Below are 15,376 nucleotides of genomic sequence, written 5' to 3' on the forward strand. Positions count from 1 at the left end.
TAAATTGGGTCAATTGCATAAACATATGAAAACCAAATACATCTTGAATTCTGCCTTACACTCTCACACTGTATATAAGAATAAATGTTAGATGGACTGCAGATCTCAATGAAAAAGGTAAAACAATACAGCATCAAGAAGAAAACAGGAGATTATCTTTGTAACACTGGGAAGCAAAGATTCTTAAACCTAGATTTAAATAAAGATTATTGAAACAAAGATTAAAACACAAATATCGGCCATATGCCACTCTCTCCAAAACACATCATTTGAGTATATTACAATTAAGCCATTTTATCACAGTACACCAATAAGAGTGAAAAGAAAGCCAAAAGGTAGATATTTACAATACATATTAATAGGTCTGACAAAGGACTCATGTCCAGGGTATATAAAAAAAACTTCTTTAAATCAAAAGAAAAAGCAGGTAACCCAATAGCAAAAGACAAAAAGAAAGAAAGTGAAGTCGCTCAGTCATGTCCGACTCTTTGCGACCCCATGGACTGTAGCCTATCAGGCTCCTCCGTCCATGGGATTTTCCAGGCAAGAGTGCTGGAGTGGATTGCCATTTCCTTCTCCAGGGGATCTTCCTGACCCAGGAATCAAACCCGGGTCTCCCACATTGCAGGCAGATGCTTTACTGACTGAACCACCAGGGAAGCCATTAAAAGGGAATACCCAATTGCCAAATAAGCATATGGAAATGGGCACAACTTCATCAGGCATCAGGAAAAAGCAAATTAAAATGACAATGAGACATCACAGGAAACTCACCATGATGATTAAAATAAAAAAGACTAAAACTATACTAAATGCTGAAGAAAATGGGGAGCAACTGGAACTTTCAGACAAGGCCGGAAGGAGTATACAATCGTATAATTACTTTCAAAAACTATCAATATCTGGCAGGGTCTGCTAAAGGTGAGCATAGGCAGACACTATGACCCAGTAATTCCATTCTTAGTAGAAACTGTAGGAGAAATGTGTACTTATGTTTCCCAAATGACATGTTCAAGAATTTTCAAATCAGCATTATGTATGTAAGTCACAAACTATAAACAACTCACATAAGCCAGATGTGGGCTACCCTGGCAGGGCATGAGCTTGGGTTAGGCAGCTCTGTATTGAAGGAGCTGACAGCTGGAGGTTGTCTGCAGACAGCACTCTCTGATACTGGGCAGCAAGGCCTTGCTTGGCAGGGGACCTGGACAACTCATCTGTGTTTTAACCAGAGGGAGCCAGAGCTAGTTATTAAAATGATAACTGTCACTGCAGTCATACAGAGATAGGGCCAAGGGTGAGCTGCGGTCCCAAAGTGATCAGTCTCAAGATTTCACTCTGGAATACTGATGTTCCTGTGACATGGTTAATATCCCATCCACAGTCAATGACAAAATTCTCTGGTAATCTGATAGCAGGAAATCAGGTTAAATCAAAGAGGCAGAGAAGACAGCTTGAAAGAAGGAGCTGCATATGGCCAAGTTCACTGTAGCAAATATTTTTGGAATAGGTCAATAATTTATCATACTCTGCAAGGATATGAGCAGCATATTTCCCTCCTCCACCCAGAACACTCCCTACTCTAATGACGGAATATCATCCGTATTCTCGCTTTTTGCCACTCTGCACAAGCAGTTTTGCAATCGCTTCTTCCTGTCCTAATTGTTACATTAATTTTCAGCTTCATCACTGCTCACATTTATGTATTCGTGTGTGTATGTGAGAGAGAAAAAGAGAGACACCGTGTATTAAATTAAATAATTTTTTCATGAGATTAAATTACTTCCTTAATGAAAAATGCCCACCAGGTTGCAGGATAATTGCAGAATGTGGTTGCCTTGAATTTTTAAATGGGAGATTTTTCTTTAATTGTCAGCAGCTTAAAGTCTTCTGTGGTACACCTTTTTGGTGTGGAAGCAGGATTTTTCTAAGTGTTCAAAGAACTAACCATACGACTTAGGAAGAGTTCAGTATGTATGTTCGGTGTATGCTCTATGTTGCAGGGGGCGTGGGAATCATGCTAGAAATATGTATTTCCTCGGAAAGTTCTTGCTTCCTAGATATTCCTCTTGTACAGAAAAATAAGACGTGCACATAAAGGGTAAGCAAAGGCTATCATAGCAATCACTGGGATCCTCACACCTGACTGTAATTGAACTGAAACTGGAGATCCATAATCTCTCCATAAAATACCTTGTTAGATGAAAAAATAACATTTCTAATGTGTGCTCAGAGATTATCTTTACTGATTACCATCTGCTACTAAGCATTTTCATATGTTGACTCAGTCTTATTATTCATGCTTACTCTATCCACAACCCTTTTAAAAGTCCAAATCTTCTGAATGAAGGCTTCCAAACTTTAGATAGAGTCATGACATGAGCCTTGAGAAGAGATTTGGCAAGGCAGAGAAAGGGGCTCTTCTGAAAATGCAGGAACACTCTCAGGCTGACTCAGAATGTCATTATTTCACAGGACGCTGAGGAACTATGGTGGAGGGCCAGAAGGGATGACCTTGCCAGTCCCTCTCAACCTCAAGAATTAATCATCAAAACTTTGATCTCATACTGATACTCAAAAAACAAAAACGGAAGTCATCTACATATTTGAAGAACTAAGAAACATAAATTGATACCATGGCATAAAGAAACAACCACATATAATGGGATAAAGACTATGGGGGTAACAATCTGTACAAATGTTAAGAAATTTGTAATAAAACATTCTGATGGTGAGAACTGCTCTATTGATTGGAAAAATGAGGCAAGGCAATTACAAAGTGCATTTCATAGAGAGGTCCATATGATAAATGGTTTCTGCTTCAATTCATATTTTATATTAAGTAATTAAAAGGAAACATGAAATTATACTTTGCAATAATGAAATATTTAGGCAGTCTAGAAATTCCAGTTATAATCAATGTGTATTAACTCCACGCTCTCAATCACAAACGTCTACCTGAGGTATATCTGCCATGAGGCATGAATCACTTTCCTCTACAGCATTTACGTAACATGTAATTTTTATTGGTTATTTACTTAAAAATCTACCACTGTTGATGTTCTTTAGTTAGAGCTGATTGTAATCTCTAAAGCAAAAACTGTTTCAACTTGTGATAAATGAAACCTTTCGGGATCCAGTTGAAACATTTATCACACTCAGGGTAAACAGGAAGGAAAGCATCATCAACCAAGTTTAAACACAGAATATCCTGAATGTTCAGCATTGAGAGAAGCAGCTAAAAATCATTTCCAGGTGCCTAAGGATGGCTAGATTTTCCTTCGCCCCTTTGTAGTATTTTCAAATGCATAATTATGCCTAGTATACTTTCCTACAACCCTGTCATGACCCACAAGCTACAAAGAAAAGAAAAAAAAAATACAGCTGACCTTGAGAATACAACTTAAAGTCCACTAAATGACACCATTTTTTAAAAACAATACAAAAATCCAAAACAGTACTCTCTTTCGTGTAGTCTCCCTTAAAGAAAGTGTGCCTGTAAAAGTCCATCAGTGAATATTTCCTTTCATTCTCTGAGACAACCTGCAGTTGAGTAATCACACCGGCTGCTCTAAAAATGTATGTGTGTCTAGTTAATTTAGGCAGTTTATTTTGATAGCATTCACCTCTCTTTGATTATAGCAGGTGTTTCAAGGATAAATTTGCTGAAAATTGTATTTTGTTTAAACAACAGCAGCATGTACATTTATGGCCTTACTATATTAAAAGGCATTTATTGTCTGGCAGCAATAGATACAATTACAAACATTTGTGACAGTAATTGGAGCTATTACTCCTGCATGGAGCCTCATGGAGATCAACTTATTGCTACCTGTATTTACATGTGTTACTGGTAATTGCAAAATTTGGTGCCTTATTTTTTAAAAATTTTGTGAATATTTTTCAACAAAAGGTCTACCAGAAAATCTGTAAGAATTACAACTGTAGTTTCTCCATTATTCAAATAACAGGAGAATCACATCTTCTGACAAATATGTATGTAAAATGTATTCCTGTATCATAGCTCACAGACTGTTCAAGATGGATTTAGAAAATGCAGAGGAATCAGAGATCAAACTACCAACATCCTGGATCATAGAAAAAGCAAGAGAATTCCAGAAAAACATCTATTTCTGCTTCATTGATTGATTACACTAAAACCTTTGACTGTGTGGATAACAATAAATGGTGGGAAATTCTTAAAGAGATGGGAATACCAGGCCACCTGACCTGCCCCCTGAGAAATCTGTATGCAGGTCAAGAAGCAACAGTCAGAACCGGACACGGGACAACGGACTGGTTCCAAATTGGGAGAGGAGTACATCAAGGCTGTATTCTGTAACCCTGCTTATTTAACGTATATGCAGAGTACATCATGCGAAATGCCAGGCTGGATGAAGCACAAGCTGGAATCACAATTTCCAGGAGAAATATCAATAACCTCAGATATGCAGATGACACTGTCCTTTTGGCAGAAAGCAAAGAGGAACTGAGGAGCCTCTTGAAAGTGAAAGAGGGGAGTGAAAAAGCTGACTTAAAACTAAACATTCAAAAAACTAAGATGATGGCATCCAGTACCATCACTTGAGGCAAATAGATGGGAAAGCAATGTAAACAGTGACAGACTTTATTTTCTTGGGCTCCAAAATCACTGCAGATGGTGGCTGCAGCCATGAAATTAAAAGACGTGTGCTCCTTGGGAGGAAAGCTATGACCAACCTAGACAGCATATTAAAAAGCAGAGATATTACTTTACTGACAAATGTCTATATAGTTAAAGCTATGGTTTTTCCAGTAGTCATGTACGGATGTGAGAGTTGGACCATAAAGCTAAGCCCCAAGGAATTGATGCTTTTCAACTGTGGTGCTGGAGAAAACTCTTGAGAGTTCCTTGGACTGCAAGGAGATCAAACCAGTCAATCCTAAAGGAAATCAGTCTGGAATATTCATTGGAAGGACTGATCCTGAAGCTGAAACTCCAATACTTTGGCCACCTGATGTGAAGAACTGATTCCTTAGAAAAGACCCTGATGCTGGGCAAGACTGAAGGCAGGAGAAGGGGCTGACAGAGGATGAGATGGTTGGATGGCATCACCAACTTGATGGACATGAGCTTAAGCAAGTTCGGGAAGCCTGGCATTATGCAGTACATGGGGTCGCAGAGTCGGACATCACTGAGCGACTGAACTGGACTGAGCTGAGCCCACAGAATATATAATATATTTTTGCTCATGTTTACAAGGATCTTTTCTAAATGTTGAGCTTTAAGCCAACTTTTTCACTCTCTTTCACTTTCATCAAGAGGCTCTTTAGTTCTTCACTTTCTGCCATAAGGGTGGTGTCATCTGCATATCTGAGGTTATTGATATTTCTCCCGGCAATCTTGATTCCAGCTTGTGCTTCTTCCAGCCCAGTGTTTCTCATGATGTACTCTGCATATAAGTTAAATAAGCAGGGTGACAATATACAGCCTTGATGTACTCCTTTTCCTATTTGGAACCCGTCTATTGTTCCATGTCCAGTTCTAACTGTTGCTTCCTGACCGGCATACAGGTTTCTCAAGAGACAGTGTCAGGTGGTCTGGTATTTCCATCTCTTGAAGAATTTTCCACAGTTTATGGTGATCCACACAGTCAAAGGCTTTGGCATAGTCAATAAGCAGAAATAGATATTTTTCTGGAACTCTCTTGCTTTTTCAATGATCCACTGGATGTTAGCAATTTGATCTGCGGTTCCTCTGCCTTTTCTAAAACCAGCTTGAACATCTGGAAGTTCATGGTTCATGTAGTGCTGAAGCCTGGCTTGGAGAATTTTAAGCATCACTTTACTAGCATGTGAGATGAGTGCAAATGTGTGGTAGTTTGAGCATTCTTTGGCAGTGCCTTTCTTTGGGACTGGAATGAAAACTGACCTTTTCAGTCCTGTGGCCACTGCTGAGTTTTCCAAATTTGCTGGCATATTAAGTGCAGCACTTTCACAGCATCACCTTTCAGGATTTGAAATAGCTCAACTGGAATTCCATCACCTCCACTAGCTTTGTTCATAGTGATGCTTCCTAAGGCCCACTTGACTTCAGATTCCAGGATATCTAGCTCCAGGTGATGTGAGTGATCACACCATTGTGATTATCTGGGTCATGAAGATCTTTTTTGTACAGTTCTTCTGTGTATTCTTGCCACCTCTTCTTAATATCTTCTGCTTCTGTTAGGTCCATACCATTTCTGTCCTTTATCGAGTCTATCTTTGCATGAAATATTCCCTTGTTATCTCTAATTTTCTTGAAGAGATCTCTAGTCTTTCCCATTCTATTGTTTTCCTCTATTTATTTGTATTGATCACTGAAGAAGGCTTTCATATCTCTCCTTGCTATTCTTTGAAACTCTGTTTCTGAATGGGTATGTCTTTCCTTTTTTCCTTTGCTTTTTGCTTCTCTTTTTTTCACAGCTATTTATAAGGACTCCTCAGACAACCATTTTGCTTTTCTGCATTTCTTTTTGTTGGAAATGGTCTTGATCCCTGTCTCCTGTACAATGTCATGAACCTCTGTCCATAGTTCACCAGGCACTCTGTCTATCAGATCTAGTCCCTTAAATCTATTTCTCACTTCTACTGTATAGTCATAAGGGATTTGATCTAGGTCATATCTGAATGGTCTAGTGGTTTTCCCTGCTTTCTTCAATTTATGTCTGAATTTGACAATGAGGAGTTCATGATCTGAGCCACAGTAAGCTCCTGGTCTTGTTTTTGCTGACTTTATAGAGCTTCTCTATCTGCAAAAATATAATCAATCTGATTTCGGTTTTGACCATCTGATGATGTCCATGTGTAGAGTCTTCTCTTGTGTTGTTGGAAGATGGTGTTTGCTATGACCAGTGCGTTCTCTTTGCAGAACTCTATTAGCCTTTGCCCTGCTTCATTCTGTACTCCAAGGCCAAATCTGCCTGTTACTCCAGGTGTTTCTTGATTTCCTACTTTTGCATTCCAGTCCCCTATAATGAAAAGCACATCTTTTTTGGGTGTTAGTTCTAAAAGGTCTTGTAGGTCTTCATAAAACTGTTCAACTTCAGCTTTTTCAGTGTTATTGGTCAGAGCATAGACTTGGATTACCGTGATATTGAAAAAGTTGGCTTAAAGCTCAACATGCAGAAAACTAAGATCATGGCATCCGGTCCCATTACTTTATGGCAAATAGATGGGGAAACAGTGGAAACAGTGGCTGACTTTATTTTTTTCGTCTCCAAAATCACTGCAGATGGTGATTCCAGCCATGAAATTAAAAGATGCTTACTCCTTGGAAGGAAAGTTACGACCAACCTAGACAGCATATTAAAAAGCAGACATTACTTTGTCAACAAAGGTCCGTCTAGTGAAGGCTATGGTTTTTCCACTGGTCATGTATGGATGTGAGAGTTGGACTATAAAGAAAGCTGAGCACCGAAGAATTGATGCTTTTGAACTGTGGTGTTGGAGAAGACTCTTGAGAGCCCCTTGGACTGCAAGGAGATCCAACCAATCCATCATAAAGGAGATCAGCCTGGGTGTTCATTGGAAGAACTGATGTTGAAGGTGATACTCCGATACTTGGCCACCTGATGCCAAGAGCTGACTCATTTGAGAAGCCCCTGATGCTGGGAAAGATTGAGGGCAGGAGAAGAAGGGGACGACAGAGGATGAGATGGTTGGATGGCATCACTGACTCAATGGACACGAGTTTGGGTGGACTCCAGGTGTTGGTGATGGACAGGGAGGCCTGGCGTGCTACGGTTCATGCGGTCGCAAAGAGTTGGACACTACTGAATGGTTGAACTGAACAAGGATCCTATCAATATAGCCTATCCAGCAACCAGAGTACAAGTCTTAAGAAATGCTCTTTATTCAAGAACTGCAATAATTGATAAATCCATATAGGTAAGAAATATTTAGAAAGCTAAATTTTATTAACACTCTTCAACACACTGATGGCAGAAGATCAAAGCAAGTTGACCTTCCACTGCTTTGGAATGGAAAAAGTACCCTCTATTGCTTCCAGGTACAGATTTGTCTACAAGAGTACAAAGAGAAAGCCTAGCATTGTACACTTCTGCAGGATTTGGCTTACAATATGAAGAGACTTAGAAATAATACAGCAATTCTGTGGTCCCTTCAGGTTCATTTAAATGGAATTCCACCTCCTGATTAATGAAGGCCTCTCTATTCGCTTTTACGTTTTAGCTAGCACAGTGACTGGAGAGCCCAAGGGCTCAGGACAATTGTAATGATTCTACCCTTAGCACAAAGACTTCCTAAAAGGTTTCTTGCTGTGAATTACCCAAGGCAACATCTGTATGGTTTGTTTACATTAAAACAAAATCCAATTGCTTAGAGTTGAAATTTAAAGTTTAAGGTTCTTTTTACAAGTGCATCCTGACAAAGCTGGACTCTGAAGAACAAGTAAGGATGTAAAAAAGCAGTTCAGTGAATCAAAGGCTTGAAATAATTAGAAACACATGCTGCAGTACTACCTAAGCTTTAAGTAAAAAATCATCTCTTTATCTGAATTCCTTGTAATGAACCTGAAGATTTACATAATGACTAAAGACATTTTGGTAGAAAGAAGGGGTACCTAGCCAACTATCTTTTAAAGCAACAAAGCAGGAAACATTTAATTATAATTTGGAAAAAAGTCTATTTAAGTCATTAATCAAAATTCTAATTACAATATTCATAGGGCATTAAAGCACGATAGAACATTTGCTCACTGCATTAAATACCTAATATTAAATCATTCTAATATACAATCTTTTAGGAATAAATACTGCATAATTGAAAAAAAAGAATCTGTGTAAGGTTTAGTTGAAAACTGATTTCACACTTGCTGCTCTTCCTTATTTGTGAAATAAATATTATTAATGATTACTTGGATTCTATGTAAAAACCCTTGACTTGAAAAAAATCATTCTCCTGATAAAGATTAATAAGATTGATCATTTTAAGAAGATACTTCCCTTTGATTCAATGACTCAAGTTGAGAAACTGAACATACAAATGGACAACAGATAATAGCCAGATCATTACTCAAAACAGAATTCTGACCCACAGTCTGTGGCCACTACTTCAGGAAGCCAAGCCACAACCTGTGTACAAGTGACCAAAATGGTCAGCACTTAATAACTGTCAGCTTCTCCAATTTTTGGCCCCCACTGCCACCCCATTTCTAATGTAGGCCCAATCAGACAAAGCCAAATATCCTCCCCTAACTGATCACGAGAGGCCCTGTTTCTAGTGACCCTGCCTCCAAATTTCCAGTCACATCTGAACATTTGAAGCCTTTCCTTTTTTGTACTATAATTCTTTTAAATATTCCTGCATGCTTTAAATTCTCTGCCAAATGCAAGTGGTGGTGGCTGATTCCTTGCTATAGTAAGCTCTGAATAAATAGACTTGCTCTCATTTAGGTGGGCTCTGTTTATTTTCATAAAGTCAAATAAAGGCTTGCTTTTCTATAGTAAAAAGAAAACTAAAAAAAGAATAATTCTCCTTAAGAAATGGCATTAAGTATTTCCTTAGCAATCAAAATTAATCAAAAATACAGAAAGTGAAATCTATATGAATATGCATGCAATTTTCTATTTTCCCAGAAATAGAGGACATGCAGTATTCTTTGGCATCTCAGCTTCAATTATTTTATTATTCAACGCAACAACTGTCAACTGATTCACTATGGCAAAAATCATCACAATACTGTAAAGTAATTATCCACCAATTAAAATAAATAAATACATTGTAAAAAAAAAAAGTTTAAAAATTACTATCATAGAAATTAAAATATTTTGATCAAGTAGGAAATATTATCCTTCAATAATCATCATAAAGTAACCTGGAGAAGAGCCCCTCACACAGTTAAAAACAGATAACAGCAGTTACAACCCATAGGCTTTTCTGACTGTACATTCTTGCACCAATAAGTAATTATGTAAGATTTCTAATTTCATCTTCTATTTAATCATTGGCTTTCTGTTCTCCATGTTTTCTCTTTCAACTGGATTTTCTTATTCAACAACCACTTGTTCTCTAAAATGACTCACTAGCCAATCCACTTCCAGCTAGTGGATTGTGTTCTCAGATCTTATGGGCCTTAGGCTTGCCCATACCCTAACCACTAGCTCTTGTGTGACACTGCCCTGTCATTTCTCCACCCAGATCTTAGACCTCCTGGTTTGAGCCTAACCTACTAAACTTGGCCAAGCCATCTTGCTACCTGGTGCTTAGCTGGAGAGCGATGGTAACCTTCTAGCACTACAGACAGTCATCTAAAGTTATGCATTATAATTTTTAAGAATATGTGGAAATACTCATGATGAAATGTTAGGTGAAAAAAAGAGGTATAATTTCAACACTATACACAAAAAGCACACAGCAACATGTATTAAGTGATTCTTCTGGCACCATTCTAAGTGCTTTAGATATGTTAATTCATTTAATACTTTTAATAACTTAAGGTAGGGTTTATAATCGGAGAAGGCAATGGCAACCCACTCCAGTACTCTTGCCTGGAAAATCCCATGGACACAGGAGCCTGGTAGGCTGCAGTCCATGGGGTCGTGAAGAGTCGGACACGACTGAGTGACTTCACTTTCACTTTTTACTTTCATGCATTGGAGAAGGAAATGGCAACCCACTCCAGTGTTCTTGCCTGGAGAATCCCAGGGATGGCAGAGCCTGGTGGGCTGCTGTCTGTGGGGTCGCGTGGAGTCGGACACGACTGAAGTGACTTAGTAGTAGTAGTAGAGGGTTTATAATGAATTTCATTTTACAGACGAGGAAACTGAGGCATAGAGTGGTTAAGTAACCTACCCACAGGGTCCAACCGCTAATAAGTGTTAGAGTCAAGATTATTATTCAAGCATCCTGGATTCAGAATTTGTGCTTTTAAACCAGTGTGCTATATAGTCATTCATTGAATAGGTAAGAACCCAGGTTGGAGGCTCAAATATCGTGTCTGTCACTTACTGCTGCTGCTGCTAAGTCGCTTCAGTCGTGTCCGACTCTGTGCGACCCCATAGACGGCAGCCCACCAGGCTCCCCTGTCCCTGGGATTCTCCAGGAAAGAACACTGGAGTGGGTTGCCATTCCCTTCTCCAATGAATGAAAGTGAAAAGTGAAAGTGAAGTCGCTCAGTCGTATCCAATTCTTCGCAACCCCATGGACTGCAGCCCACCAGGCTCCTCCATCCATAGGATTCTCCAGGCAAGAGTACTGGAGTGGGGTGCCATTGCCTTCTCCACTGTCACTTACTTGGCAGAGGCAAATAACTTCTCCTTGTTTTAGTTTCCTCATCTGTATTAAAAGGTACCTGCATATTATAGGGCAGTGGAAAGGATTAAATGAGTTAACAGATGTGAAGTGCTAAGAACAGCACAGTGGCACAAAGCAAACACTGAGCAAATATCATTTACCACTATTATTTTCATCATATTATATATACCTTTACTAGGGAAAAACTAGAAAGATTTATTACAAAAATAATATGTATATGAATCCAACTATATCCTATTAAAAAATATAAGGCTGACAGTAATCAATATTCCTTAAATGATGGAAGTATTAGTGCAGAAATTTTGTAAACTCCTCCTGAACACTGATACAGACACAAAGAGGGCTATGATAGAACACAATAATATTACAAAACAATGCTGTAACATAAAAATAATCAATATTTATTAGGCAATAACTATGTGTCAGATACTGTTCTTGGTGCTTTACAACAACTCCACGAGGTGAGTAACATAATTAGTCCCTTTTTAGAGATAAGGAAAAGAGGAACAGAGAGGTACAGTAGCTTGCCCTGGATCACACAGCTAGTAAGTGGTAGAAATGTGAATTTCGGGTGCCCATGGAAGGTGTGTGAGATAGGGTCCATCTTCCCTGGGTCTTTATAACTGCCACAGTTCTATTAAGTTTCTGAAACTTTGTTCAATAAAACAGGATTTGATGGTGGGACTAAATGTGTTCTCCCTAGCTTCTAATTCACAGCACACTGCTTGCCTCCTCTCCCCTTGAAATATTATTTCTGTATTACTTATATAATTAAAAATAAAACTTTATTTTAAAAAGACTCAGAGATTAGGATAATTCTTGAGCAGTTACAGATTTAAGTCTAGTCTGAGTATAATCACAGATGTTTGCTCTCAAAGTTTTACATTCCATCCAAGTAGGTGTGCAATAGTTGTGGGCACTTATTATTGGATCTAATAAAGAACAATGGTGGCTTAGTGGCTAAGTCATGTCCAACTCTTGTGGCCCCATAGACTGTAGCCTGCTAGGCTCCTCTGTCCATGGGATACTCCAGACAAGAATACTGGAATGGGTTGCCATTTTCTTCTCCAGGGAATCTTCCTGACCCAGGAACTGAACCTGGGTCTCCTGCATTGCAGGCAGATTCTTTATCGACTGAACTACCAGAGAAGCCCAATAAAGAATAAAAAAATAAAAAACACAGAAAGGAAAGATTAGAGAAATAAAGAGGAAAAAAAAGAACAATAAGTGTAGAGCTGCAGACTAATAGTTGTAGATAATTTTATTAGGTGGCACCGACATCTACTCTAGCTTAAGTGTCCTCAGACTATCCTTCTAAGGAATTGATGCCCTAGCCTTACGCACTTGGCCCTAAATGAAGCATTAACTAGGGCTGAATGACCCAGATTTGGCTGAATTTATTGACTCTCTTGGCAGAACTTCTGACTGTGTCTTCAGACATATTATTCCAAGTTGAGGTAGATCTGAGACGGATATACAGCTACTCTAGAAGTAATCACCAGGAGCAGTCTCTGTATCTAGCTCTAAAAAGGGAAACCACTCATACAGTCCATTCAAGCCAGCATATGACAAAATCTTTTATCTTCAGTTGTGGAATGTATTATTTGTAGTTTTGGCAACATATTTATTTTCCAAATTATAATTTGTTTAAGCTAATATTAAAATTTATTTGCTTTCTTTGGGAACTGGCAATAGTAACAAGTAGTGCCAGAAACAAGGATAAGCTAGCCTTGCAATAAAAACCTGATTACAAGATGACGCATATACAAAATAAAATATTGGTGTATGACAGGATCTCATCAAGCATACAGACTGTAATATGCAAAAAGAACAGAAAAGATTTACTTTTTTTGAAGTTGGGAAGCATACAAGGAATAAACTGAACTTGTAAGAAAAAAAGCAAAACAAATGCTTGATCTGGTGCCAAATAAATATGCAACTTTTTTTACTTATAACACCAGGTCATTTTAAAGAAATTTATAATGGCTTTAAATAATGGAAACTCTGCATTACTTATCTCCTACATCTCTATGCTACTTAAAACTTAATCTAACAGTGATCAGTAAAACACATTGATCTGAAAGTAATTAATTTCTCACCAACCACCGCCAAACATGAAGTTGAAACCTTAAGCGGTCCTAAACAGCCTGCAGATGAGCGAAAGGTTATTGTTTTGTCCAAAAGTAAAGGGGAGGTTTTGGTTTTAGTGGAGTCAGGAGTTGAGGAAGAAGGGGATCTACCATGATGCTGGAGTCAACCTCTCCTGATGAAGGAGGATAATGAGTCCGTGAGAAACCACATATATTACCAGATTACTTTACTTCTGAGACATTAAAAACATTTCTCTATTCATTAGCACCTTATTTTCTCAAATCAATGTATAATTTTATTTTTCCTAAGTGAGCTGAATGAAGAATTGACCTTAAAGCTGCAATTCCCATTTGCTACAGCTGAAATACTTAGGGGAAAAAAAGGGTTTATGAACTAACTACTGGACACAAAGACCAAATTATGTAGAGAAGAATTCAGAAAAAGCAATCAAACATGATTTTATGTCAGTATGTTTTACCACAAAAATCTAACTCAAAATGATATTCACATATTCTAAAAAAATACCAACCCCCCTAAAAACTTTATCTGACATTTTTGAGTATTGCCTGTAACAGGGATTGTATAGTTAATTTGACACAGCATACCTTCGTAAGGTCAAGGCTGGTAATGAATGGCATGAGACTCAGTTCAATTCTGAACTAGTTAATTCTTCCCCGATTTTGTAAGAATCCAGGATTTTGATTACTGCTATACTGGTTTATAAAACCGTACAGGTTAGCAGTTACATTTATATTCTCTCGTTTTTTATTCAATTACTTCTATTATATGGTGATCAAGACCATAGGTGTGGTCCTATTATTATCCTATCAAACATCCTATTGTGAGATGTTTGATTTCAAGAGTAAACTTGAAAACTTACCTTGAAAGTAAACAAATTAAACTTGTTTACTCATGGAACTAAAATGTGCTTGAGAGCTCCCAACTACACAATTATTTTAACATGTTCTAACTACAGTCACAATAGTAGTGATCTTTAATTTTATGAAGAGAATTTGTTCTGACAAAACTAAAAAATGAGAAATTACATTTTAAGAAAAAGTTACATTTTTGCAAATTATGACTTTCAGCAGAGATCAAATCAGGAAAGAAATTCTTATTAATATGTATTTATATATGAGATATATAAACAGGAATTTACCCCCGATGTACTCAAATAATAACTGTCCTCCATAATGACTGGGTAAATATATGGTAAACAGAGCTGCAGGATTTGCCATCTACTCTAAAGAAAGCTTGTTCCACAGCCCTTCACAGTCTCGGAAAACCTCTGAGGTCCTTATTTTAAGACTGCCCTAGGAGTGGACTGGCCCCAGGCCCCATCTTACCTTCTCCAGGATTCAACTCTACAAGCCCAAATCCAGACAATCTAGTACGAATTAGCTTCCCAGAAACTGAGAACAGCAGTCTTTGCAAGGCTTCTACTTTGAGGATAGACACACAACCACATTTGCAGAATGACAAGTTTCCCTGGAACCTTGTTCCATAATTCTGGAGCTTGTCTCAGGTTCCAAAGATGAAAATCCTTTCTTTTTTATTTTTTTTTAACCTAGATGTCTCTCTAGATCTTTTTAGAAATTACTGTATAGTATTGTCTAAAGAATAGGACTGTCTAGTCACTTATTAGCTTGTTCTGAAGTTCTTACTCATAAATTGTAGGTAAAAAAGCAGAAACTTCATTAAATGGGCTGGTTCATTTGGCCTTATCTTCAAATATATTTTGCATATGATTTCTTGACTATTTTCTTAATATTTAACTTTTAGTCACGTGTACTGAATAGATTATGTAAGGTAACTTCCAGGACGTCTTCTGTTTTGCCATCCAGCAGAGATCTAAAACCACTTTTAACTCTACTCAGTTAGTATACAGTCACAGAATTCCAATTTCATTCACTATTCACCTAGACAAAATATGACTGCCAAGAAAATATATCAAAATATATTGAGAAAATACACCTTACTCCCAGGGAAA

At 37.9% G+C, this 15,376-nt stretch overlaps 1 protein-coding gene across 1 annotated transcript in view; it reads right to left on the reverse strand.

Moving 5' to 3' along the window:
* IFT57 (intraflagellar transport 57) overlaps window positions 1-15,376 on the reverse strand; it is a 72,738-nt gene that overhangs the window by 17,038 nt on the left and 40,324 nt on the right. The window lies entirely within an intron of this gene.

This window comes from Bubalus bubalis, chromosome 1 (assembly GCF_019923935.1).
Source record: "Bubalus bubalis isolate 160015118507 breed Murrah chromosome 1, NDDB_SH_1, whole genome shotgun sequence".
Lineage (NCBI taxonomy): Eukaryota > Metazoa > Chordata > Mammalia > Artiodactyla > Bovidae > Bubalus > Bubalus bubalis.